The sequence below is a fragment of the Apodemus sylvaticus genome, chromosome 17 (assembly GCF_947179515.1).
Source record: "Apodemus sylvaticus chromosome 17, mApoSyl1.1, whole genome shotgun sequence".
In the NCBI taxonomy this organism is placed as follows: Eukaryota; Metazoa; Chordata; class Mammalia; order Rodentia; family Muridae; genus Apodemus; species Apodemus sylvaticus.
In genome coordinates, this window is record NC_067488.1 from 66,004,316 (window position 1) to 66,016,802 (window position 12,487).

A 12,487-nucleotide genomic window follows, 5' to 3' on the forward strand; every position below is an offset into this window, starting at 1 on the left:
TGCCAGGCTGGCCCCAGTTCTGACAACTACACACTCCCCATGTTGCTTCTGTCTTGAATCTACTCTTGTTCTCTTTCCTGTGCAGGGACCCTGCCCTGCTCTCCTCTTTTGACTTTGAGTAAGTGTCCTGTGCTCTTGGTGCACAGGGCTATGCCCTGCGTCTCGTAGGGACACTGGGCCATGTTGTGTTACAACTTCCCTGCATGCCAGGGCTAGTGGTGCAGGCCTGTAAGTCAAACAAGGCAGGAAGATACCAAATTCAAGGTCCGCTTTAGCTGCACAAGGAGACCAGGTGTAAAGGGGGGAGGGGTAGAGGATGTAGCTCAGCCATAGAGGATTTGCCAGGAGATTCTAGGTTCGGCCCCAAGTCCAGGACTAGTCCGTGCAGACCAGGCTGTTTGCAGTAGGCTGCCACTGTCCTTCCTGTAGTCCCCATCCTTTATTGCTAACTAGGCGTGTCTCCCCAGTGCCTTGTAGGTGAGCCTGGGTCTCTTTCCAAGTTCTAGAACTATTATAGAACCTTAAATGGCCCTTGGTTGCCTACTTACACAAGACAACCCTCTACACAGCAAATAAAACCAATTATTTTTGGCAGCCTGCATGGACTCGGCAATGAGGCTTCTCAGGATATTAAGATTTCCTGCTCTTCTGGGAACCCTGGAACAAAGTTCTCTACTGAAGACTCTCAGATGAGCTGCCAAAGAGAAGAAGAAGGTCTCCCTGGCAGGGGAGTTCTGTGTTCTATTTAAAGGATGGACCTTGCACAAGAGCCGCGGCACTGGGTGGCTGGGTCTTCATTGAGGACCAGGAAGGTGGCCATGTGGCAACAATTAGACAGGAAATAGAGCTGTGTTCAGAAACAACGCTGGCCATTTGCCCTGTTTGAAAATTCTGTTTAAAGTTATTGAATTCATCTTGAGTGCTGTGAATTATTTATTCGTGTTCTATATTTAACTTGTTAAACGGAGAGCGTGTTCCTGTAAGGGAAAGTCTGTCTCAGTCTAGGGCAGATCGTCTTGAGAAATATTTCTAAAAGGTTGAGCTTGGTCCCAAGGAAGCCAGTGAGGATCATAAAAAAATATAAATAAAAATAAAAGTTTCCTACTCAAATTACCATCACAATCATTGGGTGCAGTGTCTGCTCTGAGTTGGTTTCTCTTCCCTTCCCTCTTCTGGTATCTCTCTGATTCACACAGAGGTAGTGACTCCCTCTGCCTGCTAGTATGAGAGGTGGAGCATATTGGAAGTATAGTTACCACAGGGAGAGGCTGCTCTGAGAGCCGTCCCACTGTAGACTAGGATCCGATACTGAGGCAAGGCAGAGAGGGCTAAGAAGATAGATCTCAGTCCACTAGAGTCAATGGGGGATATTCAGTTTATTTGGAGACAGGGACTCATGTAGCCCAGGCTAGCTCAAACATGCTATGTTCCTGAATATGATCTTGTATTTCTGATCCTCCCATCTCTACCTCCAAAGTGCTGGGATTAAAGATGTGTGTGTGTGTGTTTAAATAGTCACTGTTCACTTTACTATGCCTATGTTTGTAGTAACAGCTGCTAAACATGAAAGTTGCCTTATGGTTAGATTTTTTTAAAAATCATTTACCTTTCTTTCCCCTGGAAGTAGATGGTGTAGACTAGGCATCGCTAATTCAAAACTCCAGAACTCTTTTGAATACTAAGATGATGCCACAGTAGACAAGCCAGATACTGCAGATTTTGCTCCATAGACAAAACCATTGAAAATACTGTATAAAACTACCTTTAGGTTATGACTATAATACACATATGAATTTCTTACTTATTCTCCAGTATTATCTTCTAACACATCTCATTATAGGCACCTAAGTTCTCCAAACCTTGAAGACTCCAGTTCAAAATACTCTAGTCTAAAGGAATACTCAATCAGGAATTGCCCTTCAAATGTCTGCTAGGGGTCTGGAGACATGACTCAGTGGTTAAGGGCGATTGTTGTTCTTGCAGAGGACCCTGGTTCAGTTCCCAGCACACACCCCCCATGGTGTACACAATCATCAGTAACTACAATTCTAGAGTATCTGATGCCCTTTTCTAGCCTTCCCAGGGTCCAGGCACACCTGTGGTGCACAGACATACGTGCAAAGCAAAACACACATAAAATAAAAGGAATATATCTAATTGTTTTTTTCAAATCTGCTTAGGTTTTTTTTTTAATCCCGTTTATATTATCTTCTAATATTGTCTGTCCAATGTTCTGTAAGATCAGTTTAATAAGATAACATGCCAAATCCAGTTCCTGGATAAATGGGGTTTCTTATATATAACACTATAATATCAATGAGAAAATGTTGACATTTTGAAAGGAGAATGGTGGTTATGAGCACACTTACAACCAAGCGCGTGTGTCTAAGAAGGGGAAGCAGTGGCCTTCGTGGGCTGGGTCCCCAGTACCAGAATGAATCGCTTCCAATCCTGGCCCCTCCTCACATGTGTCTGAAACAAGGTCCTCAACTTACATATGTATACAGCATTCTGCCTGCATGTACGCCTGCATGCCAGAAGAGGGCAGTAGATCTCATTATACATTGTTATGAACCACCATGTGGTTGCTGGAATTTGAACTCAGGACCTCTGGAAGAGCAGTCAGTGCTCTTAACCGCTGAGCCATCTCTCCAGCCCAGTCCTCAACTTACTTGTGGCTCATTTTTCTGATCCACAAAACAGAGATAACAAAGGCCTTGAGATATCATCTCAATGGTCCAAGGAAATCGCTACAAATATTACTTGACACACAGAGCTCAATAGATGCCAAGTATTATTTAATATTATATCAAAAGAAGAAAACAAAACAATTGAATTCTGTACAACTTAACCTCGAAATCAAATGATTGGAGATTTCTAATCTCAAGCATTGAGATCAGAAAGAGAAAAAGCTGGGGAAAAAAAATCACTGAGTATTCACAGCAGGCCAGCTGGTTAATCTGTCTAATATTTATTAATCCTTAGGTGAAATAGAAAAATAGCGAAGCACAAAGTGACCATTTATGAAAGAAATCAATTAGACCACAGGAGCATATCTGCCCTCAAACACAATAAAAATGTAATAAAGACATAGTGGTATATCAGAAAGAGAAAAGTTCTAAGTTACTGACGTTAGACAAAGGGACATTGCAACTTATTTGATATACATTAAAAGAATAACAAAAAGCAGAAGATCTCTATGCACAAACAAGTTTGCTTATGTTGAAAGTTAGCCCTACTGTATCAATAGTAATTGAGTCAGCTGTCATCAATGAAGTAAATTGAATTAATCATTGACAACCTTTCAAAGCAAAAAGTACCAGGCCCAGTTATGCTCTTGGGTCGAATCTGCTGCACACCAATTTTCTCATCTTTTCCAGAAAACAGAAGCCAAAGAGCCAGGTCCTAACTTACGCTGAGACAAAAACAGGACAGTGAGAGAAAAAGGCCCCAGCACTGGTATCTCTCATAAGCACAGATGCCAGAGTCTTCAGCAAAATGCTAGTAAACTGACTGCAACAATATATAAAATGATTATATGCCAAGGTCACATCGATTTGATTCCAGCCACATGAGTCAGGTTCAGTTTGCTCAAAAGTCAAGTAATGAGCCAGGCATCAACTGTATTATTATATTACATGCTGTATTATATTACAGCTGTATTATATTACATGCCTATAATTCCTGCACTTGAAAGGTAGAGTCAGGGGGCTGGTGAGATGACTCAGCGGTTAAGAGCACTGACTGCTCTTCCGAAGGTCCTGAGTTCAAATCCCAGCAACCATATGGTGGCTCACAGCCATCTGTGATGAGATCTGATGCCCTCTTCTGGTGTGTCTGAAGACAGCTACAGTGTATTTACATATAACAAAAAATAAATCTTTAAAAAAAAAAAAAGAAAGAAAGGTGGAGGCAGGAAAACCAGGAGCTGAAGATCATTCTCAGCTATACCGTGAGTTCAAGACCAACCAGGACTGCATGATACACATCCCCATTACAGTGCTAGGCATCGATCCTAAGGCTTTGCACATGTGGGGCAGGCCCTCTCCGATTGGTCTATGCCTTCCTGATTTCTAAACATGAAAAACAACTGAGTTGACGTTTCGGTAAAACAGGACATACAAGCAAACAAGCACACAAGAGACCCAGCATCATAGATCATTAGGAAATTGCAAACTAGACTGCTGATAGGCTGCTAGACGCCTGTTACGTGGTTAAAATCCAAAGCCCTAACTAAACCAAATGCAGGTGGGGAAGCAGAGTAACAGGAACTCACCTTGTTGCTGGAATGCCAAAGAGTTCAGCCTCCTTGGGAGGCAGACTAGCCTTTCCCCACAAACCAAGCACTGTCTTACAAGGTGACCAGGAAGTATGGTCATTGATAAGGCTGGGGTGAGGAGGAGGAATGGAGGCCAGGATTTCCCAGGAGGGAAAGGTGGATAAATAGGTGGAGCAACAGGGGTTTTCTAGGAATGAGGCTCTGCTCTAGAGTATTGTGAGGGAAGCTGGTTATGCATTGCCAAACACAGAACTCAAGTTGTTTTAATTACGTTTATTTATTTAGTTATCATATGTGTGGGGCAGCGTGGAGGTCAGAAGACAGCGTGTATCGTTGGTTCTCCCTGTCTGTTATGCAGCTCCCCGAGATTGGACTGAGGCTGTAGGCTTGGCAGCTAAGCCATCTCAGCCTCTCAAAAACGCACCGAATGGTCTAGCACCACGGTTCTCAACCTGCGGGTCTCGACCCGGTTGGCAAACCTCTATCTACAAAAAAAAATGTATTTTTTACAGTGTGACTCATAACAGTAGCAAAATTACTGCTATGAAGTAGCAACGGAAATAACTTTATGGTTGGGTGTTACCACAACATGAGGAACTGCATTAAAGGATCACAGCGACAGGAAGGTTGAGAACGACAGGGCGTGAATCCCAATGTAAACTCTGAACTTTGGTTAATAATATGTCAACATCAGTTTGTCCTTCAAGCCTGGGGCCATCAGGGTCACCCCGGTGGCAGAGTGGCAGTCACAATGAGCACTATAGTCAAGTCAATCGGGCTCTCTAAAGCTATAGACCGTACAGGTTATTGATACTGTCCTGACAGAGTCCTGTTGTCTTTGTTCTTTGATAAAGGGTATGAGCCTTGTTTTGTTTTTGAAATGGGGTCATAGTGCATTACCCAGCCTAGCCAGGAAGTCTTATTTCTTATTTATGTGTATTTTATATGCATGAGTGTTTTACCTGCATGTCTGTCTAGACACCATTTGTTTGTGTGGTGGCCACAGAGGCTAGGAAAGGGAGTCAAAGCCATTGGGATCGGAATCATAGCCAGTTGTAGGTTGATGTGTGGGTGCTGGGAATCGAACTCTGGTCCTCTGCAAGAGCAGAGTGTGCTTTTAGCCGCTAAGCTCTTTCTCTAGCCCCAAGAGCCAAGACTTCTTGGATTCAAATAATCCTCTGCCGCAGCATCAGGAAGCAACAATTTTTAAGTTCATCTTCAGAAAGTAATATGTGTAACCTCACATATTTAGTTTCAACTTGAAACTAAACCCCTAAGCTCTGCCCAGCTACAAAAATTAAAAGCCACAAGATCAATAAGCAGATCGCTATATTGGTGTTACAAGTGCTCAATTATTTATAGTCGCCAAAGTCACCACACATAGAATTGATTAGCACACAGATAGTGAATTATCCTTGGGAGGTACCTGGGCTCGGAGAAATGCTTCCAGCGTGTTACAGAGATAAAATGAGGATTTATTAAGGGCTCCGCATACTGGATAGGCATGTAAATTTTGCCACGATTTAGGGGGTAACCCCATGTCAGCATCCATTCCTGCACTGATGAGACCCTGAGAAATCCCCCCGAGTTCACCTATGGAATTGATGCTGTGCTGTAGAAACACATGGGATTCCAGTCAGGCTGTGCCACGCCGTCTGTTACCTAGGAAACCATTATTGTGTTCTGCTTTAGCAAGAAGAGCAGTGGTGAGTGCAGAGCCATCTCAGAACCTCTCCATGGCTTCTGTGGCTTCCCAGGCCTCCTGCTTGCTTCTCTTCCAGTCACTGCACCAGTGCGATCTGGGTCTGCACAGTCCGGACCACTGCTTGTATACACACACACACACACACACATATACACATTAAGCATATACATATACACATACAGACATGCACATATACACAGAGACACACACACAGACATGCACAGACACACACAGACAGACGTAGATACAGACACATACATATGCACACACACAGGCACACACACATACATACACATACGTGCATACACACAGACACAGATAGACGTGCATACACATAGACACAAAGATATGCATTCACACATAGATATACAGACACACAGACACACATAAACACACACATACACACAGAGACACAAATAGACATGCACATATACACAGAGACATACATACCTACACAGTCAGATAGACACATACAGACATACACATGTACATACATATATACATATACACACAGATATATAGACACACACACACACACACACAAAGCAATATCAGCAAAGCTTCAGAGTGTTTAGTTCTCTCCTGCACCTGCTGCTTTGAGTTTTGTGCATGCTTGTTTTTAAAGACACGTTCTGTATCCTGTATCGTGAGACTGCCTTGTTCCCTACTGTCCCAGCGAGGCCAGGGACCGGTCCCTTCTGTTCCCAGCACGGAGCAGTAATTCCCACTCACTAGCACTGACCCCCGCCCCATGCCTGTGCCTTCCTATGACAAAGGAAGTGTTCTCTTTCCCATGTGTAGATGAGAAGTGGGGAAGGAAGGCAGGCCCCTGATGGGGTTAAGAAGTCAGGTATGGTAGCAGCGGGTCCTAACCGCATACACCCTGAGGATGATGTGTTCAAGGCAGGCTTGGGCAACTTAGAGTCTGTCTCAAAATAAACAGTAGAAAGCTCGTTTGTGGATACAGCTTGCCTGGCCTGGCCCGCGCAGACCTTGGGTTCGACCCCTAATACTAATAAGCATCCTGATACTACAGCACTTAAGATGCTGAGGAAAGACTGCTGTGACGAGTTCCTTGTCAATACTGAATGCCAGGGCTACCGGTGAAACCCGTTAAAGGGACAAGAGCTCATTCTTGGAGTGACTGCAGCGTGAGGCCGGCTCCTGACAAGTGACCCTGCTCGCCCCTCCTTGACAGCTCCCCACAGCTTCGTGCTCTTGGGGTGTGCTGTGCTGCACTCTGGGTTCACTCCCTGCTCTAGCCTGCTGCCTCTTAACCCACCCGCCACCGCCACCACGCATCTGGAGGCTAGGGTTCCAGGTGGCTGTCAGTGGCTTCTTCAGAGAGGCCTGCCTCACTCACTCTCTCCACCAGGCCTGACTTCTGACTGCACGTGGACCATCGGGTTTGTTTCTGATTCAGTAATAAGTGCTATCTCTATGCTCTGTGGTTCTTCACATACAGAACACCCTGGCTCGGCTGTTCCCTAACCATCTCTTATTCCTTGTGGCTTATATAACCGAGAGGGGGAGGGAGAGAGAGGGGGGGGCATAAAGAAACAACAAGAAAGGGGAGGGAAGGGAAAGGAAGGAAGGGGAGTGGGGAGGAGAGGAGGGGTGAACCAAGGCCAGTGCCTAGTTAGAGTCAGCACCCAGTCTTTGCTTACATCTCTGCTATAGTTTTTTTTTTTTTTCTCTCCTGCCTTATGGGATGCGGCAAAAGCTCTCTTCCCCTTGGTTCAGCCTCCTTTCTCAGAATTAATCACTTAAGCATAAAGAGATTTGGCCGGGCAGTACTGACACACACCTTCAATCCCAGAAGCAGAATTGAGGCCAGCTTGGTCTATAGAGTAAGTTCCAGAACATGGGGGGCGGGAGGGGGCTACATAGAGAAAAGCCCTGTCTTGAATCTCTACCCCACCAAAACAGAAGGGGGCAGGGGGACTAGATCTGGCACTGAGCTGGTAGGAGACTGCAATCCCAAGGCTTGGAGGCAGGAGGATCAGGGATTCAAGGCCAACATCATCACCTAGAGCTCTTGTCTCTATGGAGGGAGGAGGCAGATGACAGAGACAGGAGGATCAGAATTCAAGGCTTGGCTACTGACGACTTCCACATGGTACCGCATGAGACTCTGTGTGGGGAAAATCAGGGTCTGGTTTGTTGATGTTTTGAGACAGCAACTCATCTTCTGTATGCCAGGCTAGCCGTGAACTTACGGCCCTCTTGCCTTCGTCTCCACACTGCTTGGAAACAGGTGTGAACCGAGCATGCCCCAGTAGAATAAAAATTGTAAGCTTCAGGGGCCACCGAGATGGCTCAGTGGGTAAGAGAACTTGCTGCCAAACCTAATGACCTGAGTTTGATCCTGAGAACTTACATGATGGGAAGCCAAAACTCACGTTCATACGCAGTAAACAAATAGTTCTTTTAAATGTTTAAAGTTTTATTTTGTATGTATGAGTGCTACATTCACATGTATGTCTGTGTGCCACGCGTGTGTCTGGTACCCATGGAAGTGAGAAGAAGGTATTAGACCCAACGGAACTGGGGTTCATGGATGCTTGAGAGCTGAAGTGTGGGTGCTGGAAATCGAACCATGGTCCTCTGCAGGAACAAAACTGCTCTCAACCTCAAAAGGAAAGAGACAGGCATGGTGACCCAACCTTTAATCCCAGCATTCAGGAGGCAGAGGCATGTGGATCTCTGCATTTGGGAACAGTCTGGTCTACATAGATTGTTCCAGAGCAACCAGGGCTACGTAGTCAGACCCTGTCTCAAAAATCAAGCCAAATAGGAGAAAGAAAAAAAAAATAGGTAGCCATTTAAAGCACTGACCTTGTGCATTGCAAAAGCAATAGAGGACCAGACAGGATGCTGGCCCAGCTCACCCCTCCTCTCTGTGCCTCCAAACTCTAGCATCCCCGAACTACAGAAAGGGACCCTAGATGGTTTCCCACCAGATTCTGCTCATTCCAGAAGTAGCTTGCTTCGTAATGACCATGGACTCTATAGACTCATCCTGAGAAGCTGGAGCCAATGTCCCTGACTTGAATGTCAGAGGTCTCTGCCAGGCACTGGGACTGCTGTTGGCAGTCTGACAGCTCTGGCGGCTCAGTAGGCAGGAGTGTGGGAGAACCCTAATGGTCAGCAGGGCCTCAATGAAGCCTATGGCCAGGGCCCCCAGAAAAGAAAAAGGCCTCGGCCCGAAGGCGATTGGAGGGCTGAGTTAGTTTAGGTCTCCTTCCCACGTGTGTAGAACAGACTGAGGTTCTGATCTGTACTGGCATGGCCAGCCTCTTGGCTTGGCTGAGGTGAACTGGGGAGCTGGCACCGGGGCGCATCCTGTGGCCCAGAGAAGAGCCAAGCTTGTACCTTATGAACCCCACCAAAGAGGAAGCCCCACCACTGCCCCAGCAGCCCGAACCGCACCACCCCCTGCCACTGAAGGAAGTGCTGACTCTCTCAACAGGGCCAGGATGACTCAGCAATAAGGAAGAGGAGCCGCGGAGATCACCACCTTTCTCTCCTCTCACCCTCCTTCCTCTTTTCCTCTCGGCGCCCAGCGATGGAGGGACTGGACAATAGGATCTTCCTTGAGCAGACATGTAAGTATGTGTTCCTGCCCGAGACAGACACTCGCACACTAGGCACAGCCCCCACCTACACAGCGGGCCTCAGACCTTAGGTGTCCACCATGAAGCTCACTCAGAACTCCGGGGACCTCCTTCCATTCAGAGCGATAAGCACCTGTTCTCATGTTCATTAACAAACACTGTAGCAGGCCAGGGTTGCAGTTTTCTTAGCCTACTTCCTCCTAAAATATCAGTCTGTGGTCAATCAAATTCTGCAAGAGACAGTTTGTCCCTCAAACTGGCTAACACAGCTCTCTAAGCCCCCAGGGTTCAGGGTGCCCCGGAAATGTGATCATAAGACAGCCTTAAATAAGGGAGGTTTCCCAAGATTCTGATTCTGTGAGTCCACCATTCCTTAATGGGTTTTCTAAACCCACTGTCCCTAGGCACGAACTGGCCCGTGACATACCGGAAACCACTGCAGTCACTGGCGGTGGCTTCTGTTCCCTTCCAAATCAAAAGACAAAACAACCTTTGGTCTTTTAGCCATCACCCTGTGGGCATGGAATAGGGTTCGGTTTTCCTGCTAGATTCTGTGGCAGGCCCAACCTTGCAACCTGAGACAAACAGGGCCCTCTGGGAAATATTTTCCCCCAAGGACACTCCTTCCTAGTCCGTAGGTGGCACTAAAGGTAACAGTGGGTGTAAGATGTCTGGGTGTCATTCTCAGGAAATGGCAGCTGCAGTAGTTGATTCTGTCAATCAGAGGCACTGGAGCTAGAATATTCTAAATGACTGTTGCAGCCTAAAAGAATAGGGAGGTTCTGTGGGCTGAGACCTGCAAGCTTGGGGGGGGGGGTGTCCCAGGCTGCTAATATGCCTGACAGAGGCAGGGAAGCCGGCCTGTTCAAATACTGTTGAGGTTCACAGGTCTGTGAAGGGTTGCAAGATGGCAAGATCTGCATCTTAGGACACAGACTGGAGAGGAGGGACATCAGGTGCCCGTGATTCCCGCTGTGACCCGAGGGAGAGGCTGTGGTAGAGAAGCGGACTGGTCACAGCAGCTAGCCACACTCTCCCTGCCTGCGCTGGGGAGTTGGGAGGAAAAAGCTAAGAGTAACTGGCTGGAGACAGACCGTCTGGTGGTTGTGGACTCAGACCTGGAAAGTGACATCACCCGTTTAGCATGTGCCATAGTCAGGTCCTTGTAGAGTCACAGAGTTTATAAGAAACCCTTCTTTGTTCTTTGCTGTTTTTTATCATATTTTTAAACCCTGCGGCCAAGCACTGTGTGCAGGTGAGAGGCCCTTGGGGAGATGTTTGTCTGGTAGAAAGGAAGAATAGCAGGCACCACAGAACACCAAGCCGTCTTCTTCCCGAACAGAACCAGCCACCTCACATCCTCCAATTTAGCTGTGAATACCATTTGAAAATACTGGGGCCCTTTCTGTAGAAAGACACTGTTACCAGACTCTGACAATTTTGAAAATTATTGCCTCTGTGATGCCACCCACCTTGTGGGATCAGTTTCCCCCCAAACATTTTGGTTTGGGGGGGGGAAAAGCAAGGTTGCCACTGGTAAGATTAATTAATAATACCACTTAAAAGCACTGGGCTTTTGAATACCAGATGTTTAAAATTGTTAGTAGCCGGTCGTGGTGGTGCACGCCTGTAATCCCAGCACTTGGAAGGCAGAGGCAGGTGGATTTCTGAGTTCCAGGCCAGCCTGATCTACAGAGTGAGTTCCAGGACAGCCAGGGCTACACAGAGAAACCCTGACTCAAAAAAACAAAACAAAACAAAAAACAACAAAAATAAAAAACAATAAAATTGTCAGTAGAGAGCAGGACAGAAGTGAAAATTAAAAGTCTTGTTTTGGTTTGTTTTGGTTTGTTTTGGTTTGGTTTTTTCTCTCTCTATGTAGCCCTGGCTGTCCTGGAACTCATTCTGTATTCAAGGCTCACCTTAAACTCAGATCTTCCTGCCTCTGCCTCCCGAGTGCTAGGAATAAAAGTGTGTTCTACCACTGCTTGGCTACTAAACCATCATTTTTAAGAGAACAGTTTAAAGTGCACGTTATGAATATGAGAGTATTGGAATGTTCTCCATTAGCTCCAGCTGCCTGTGTCCTCCTGGGGGTTCTTTTAGGTCTAAGGATGAAGTGTTTTTGTTTTCAAGGTTTTGAGACAGGGTCTCAATATGTAGCTCTAGATTACCTGGAACTCATTACATAGACCAGGCTGGCCTTGACCTCCTGGGTGCTGGGGTTGAAAGCGTGTGCCCGGCCCGGCCCCTGGCTAGGATAAAGCTTCCAGGTTTGCACTGGTGTGGGTGGCCTGAGGAAGAAAGGCAGTGGTAACCCAGGAATAGCTGAGTTACTCAGGAGCAGCAGAAAGCTATTGAGAGCAGAGCCGGTGAGAGCTACCAGCATAGGCTGTGCTGCGAACAGGAGGCCCGGTAGTCAGGGCCTGGGGAGAGGGAATGAGACCCATAGGTTCAGATTTGCAGAACGAGGAAGAACCATATGACATCAAATACGGACGGGGAATCAGAGCACACTAAGCGAGTGGCAGGAGTCTCCCAACATCATCTGCAGGTGAGGGACGCACCGCATTCCTAACAGAACGTGAGGCCTCTTTTCTCAGGCACTGGTTGAGTATCCTTTATGAAGAGGTTTACAAACTTTTAAAAAATGACCACAGCCAAGGGAAGCCTGCAGCATAGGCCAAGTTCACTGCTGAGCCTGACTGAGATGGGAAAGGCTGTTCGGTCTCCTCTGACTCAAGACAGCCTACATCATCCTTGCCTACCTGCAGTCTGTCCCTACAGGATGCTCTCAGGACGGCCTGGAGCTGTGCCATCTTAGTTAGGGTTTTACTGCTGTGAACAGACACCATGACTAAGGCAACGTTACAAGGACAACATTTA

General features: G+C 46.6%; 1 protein-coding gene across 7 annotated transcripts in view; it reads left to right on the forward strand.

Annotated features, from left to right (window-relative positions):
- Pced1b (PC-esterase domain containing 1B) overlaps positions 1 to 12,487 on the forward strand; it is a 129,015-nt gene that overhangs the window by 98,212 nt on the left and 18,316 nt on the right. For all 7 annotated transcript variants that reach the window (XM_052161715.1, XM_052161717.1, XM_052161718.1 and 4 more), the window contains exon 4: positions 9,457 to 9,592. The gene's annotated coding sequence lies outside the window, so the exon portion shown is untranslated. The remainder of the gene's footprint in view (positions 1 to 9,456; positions 9,593 to 12,487) is intronic.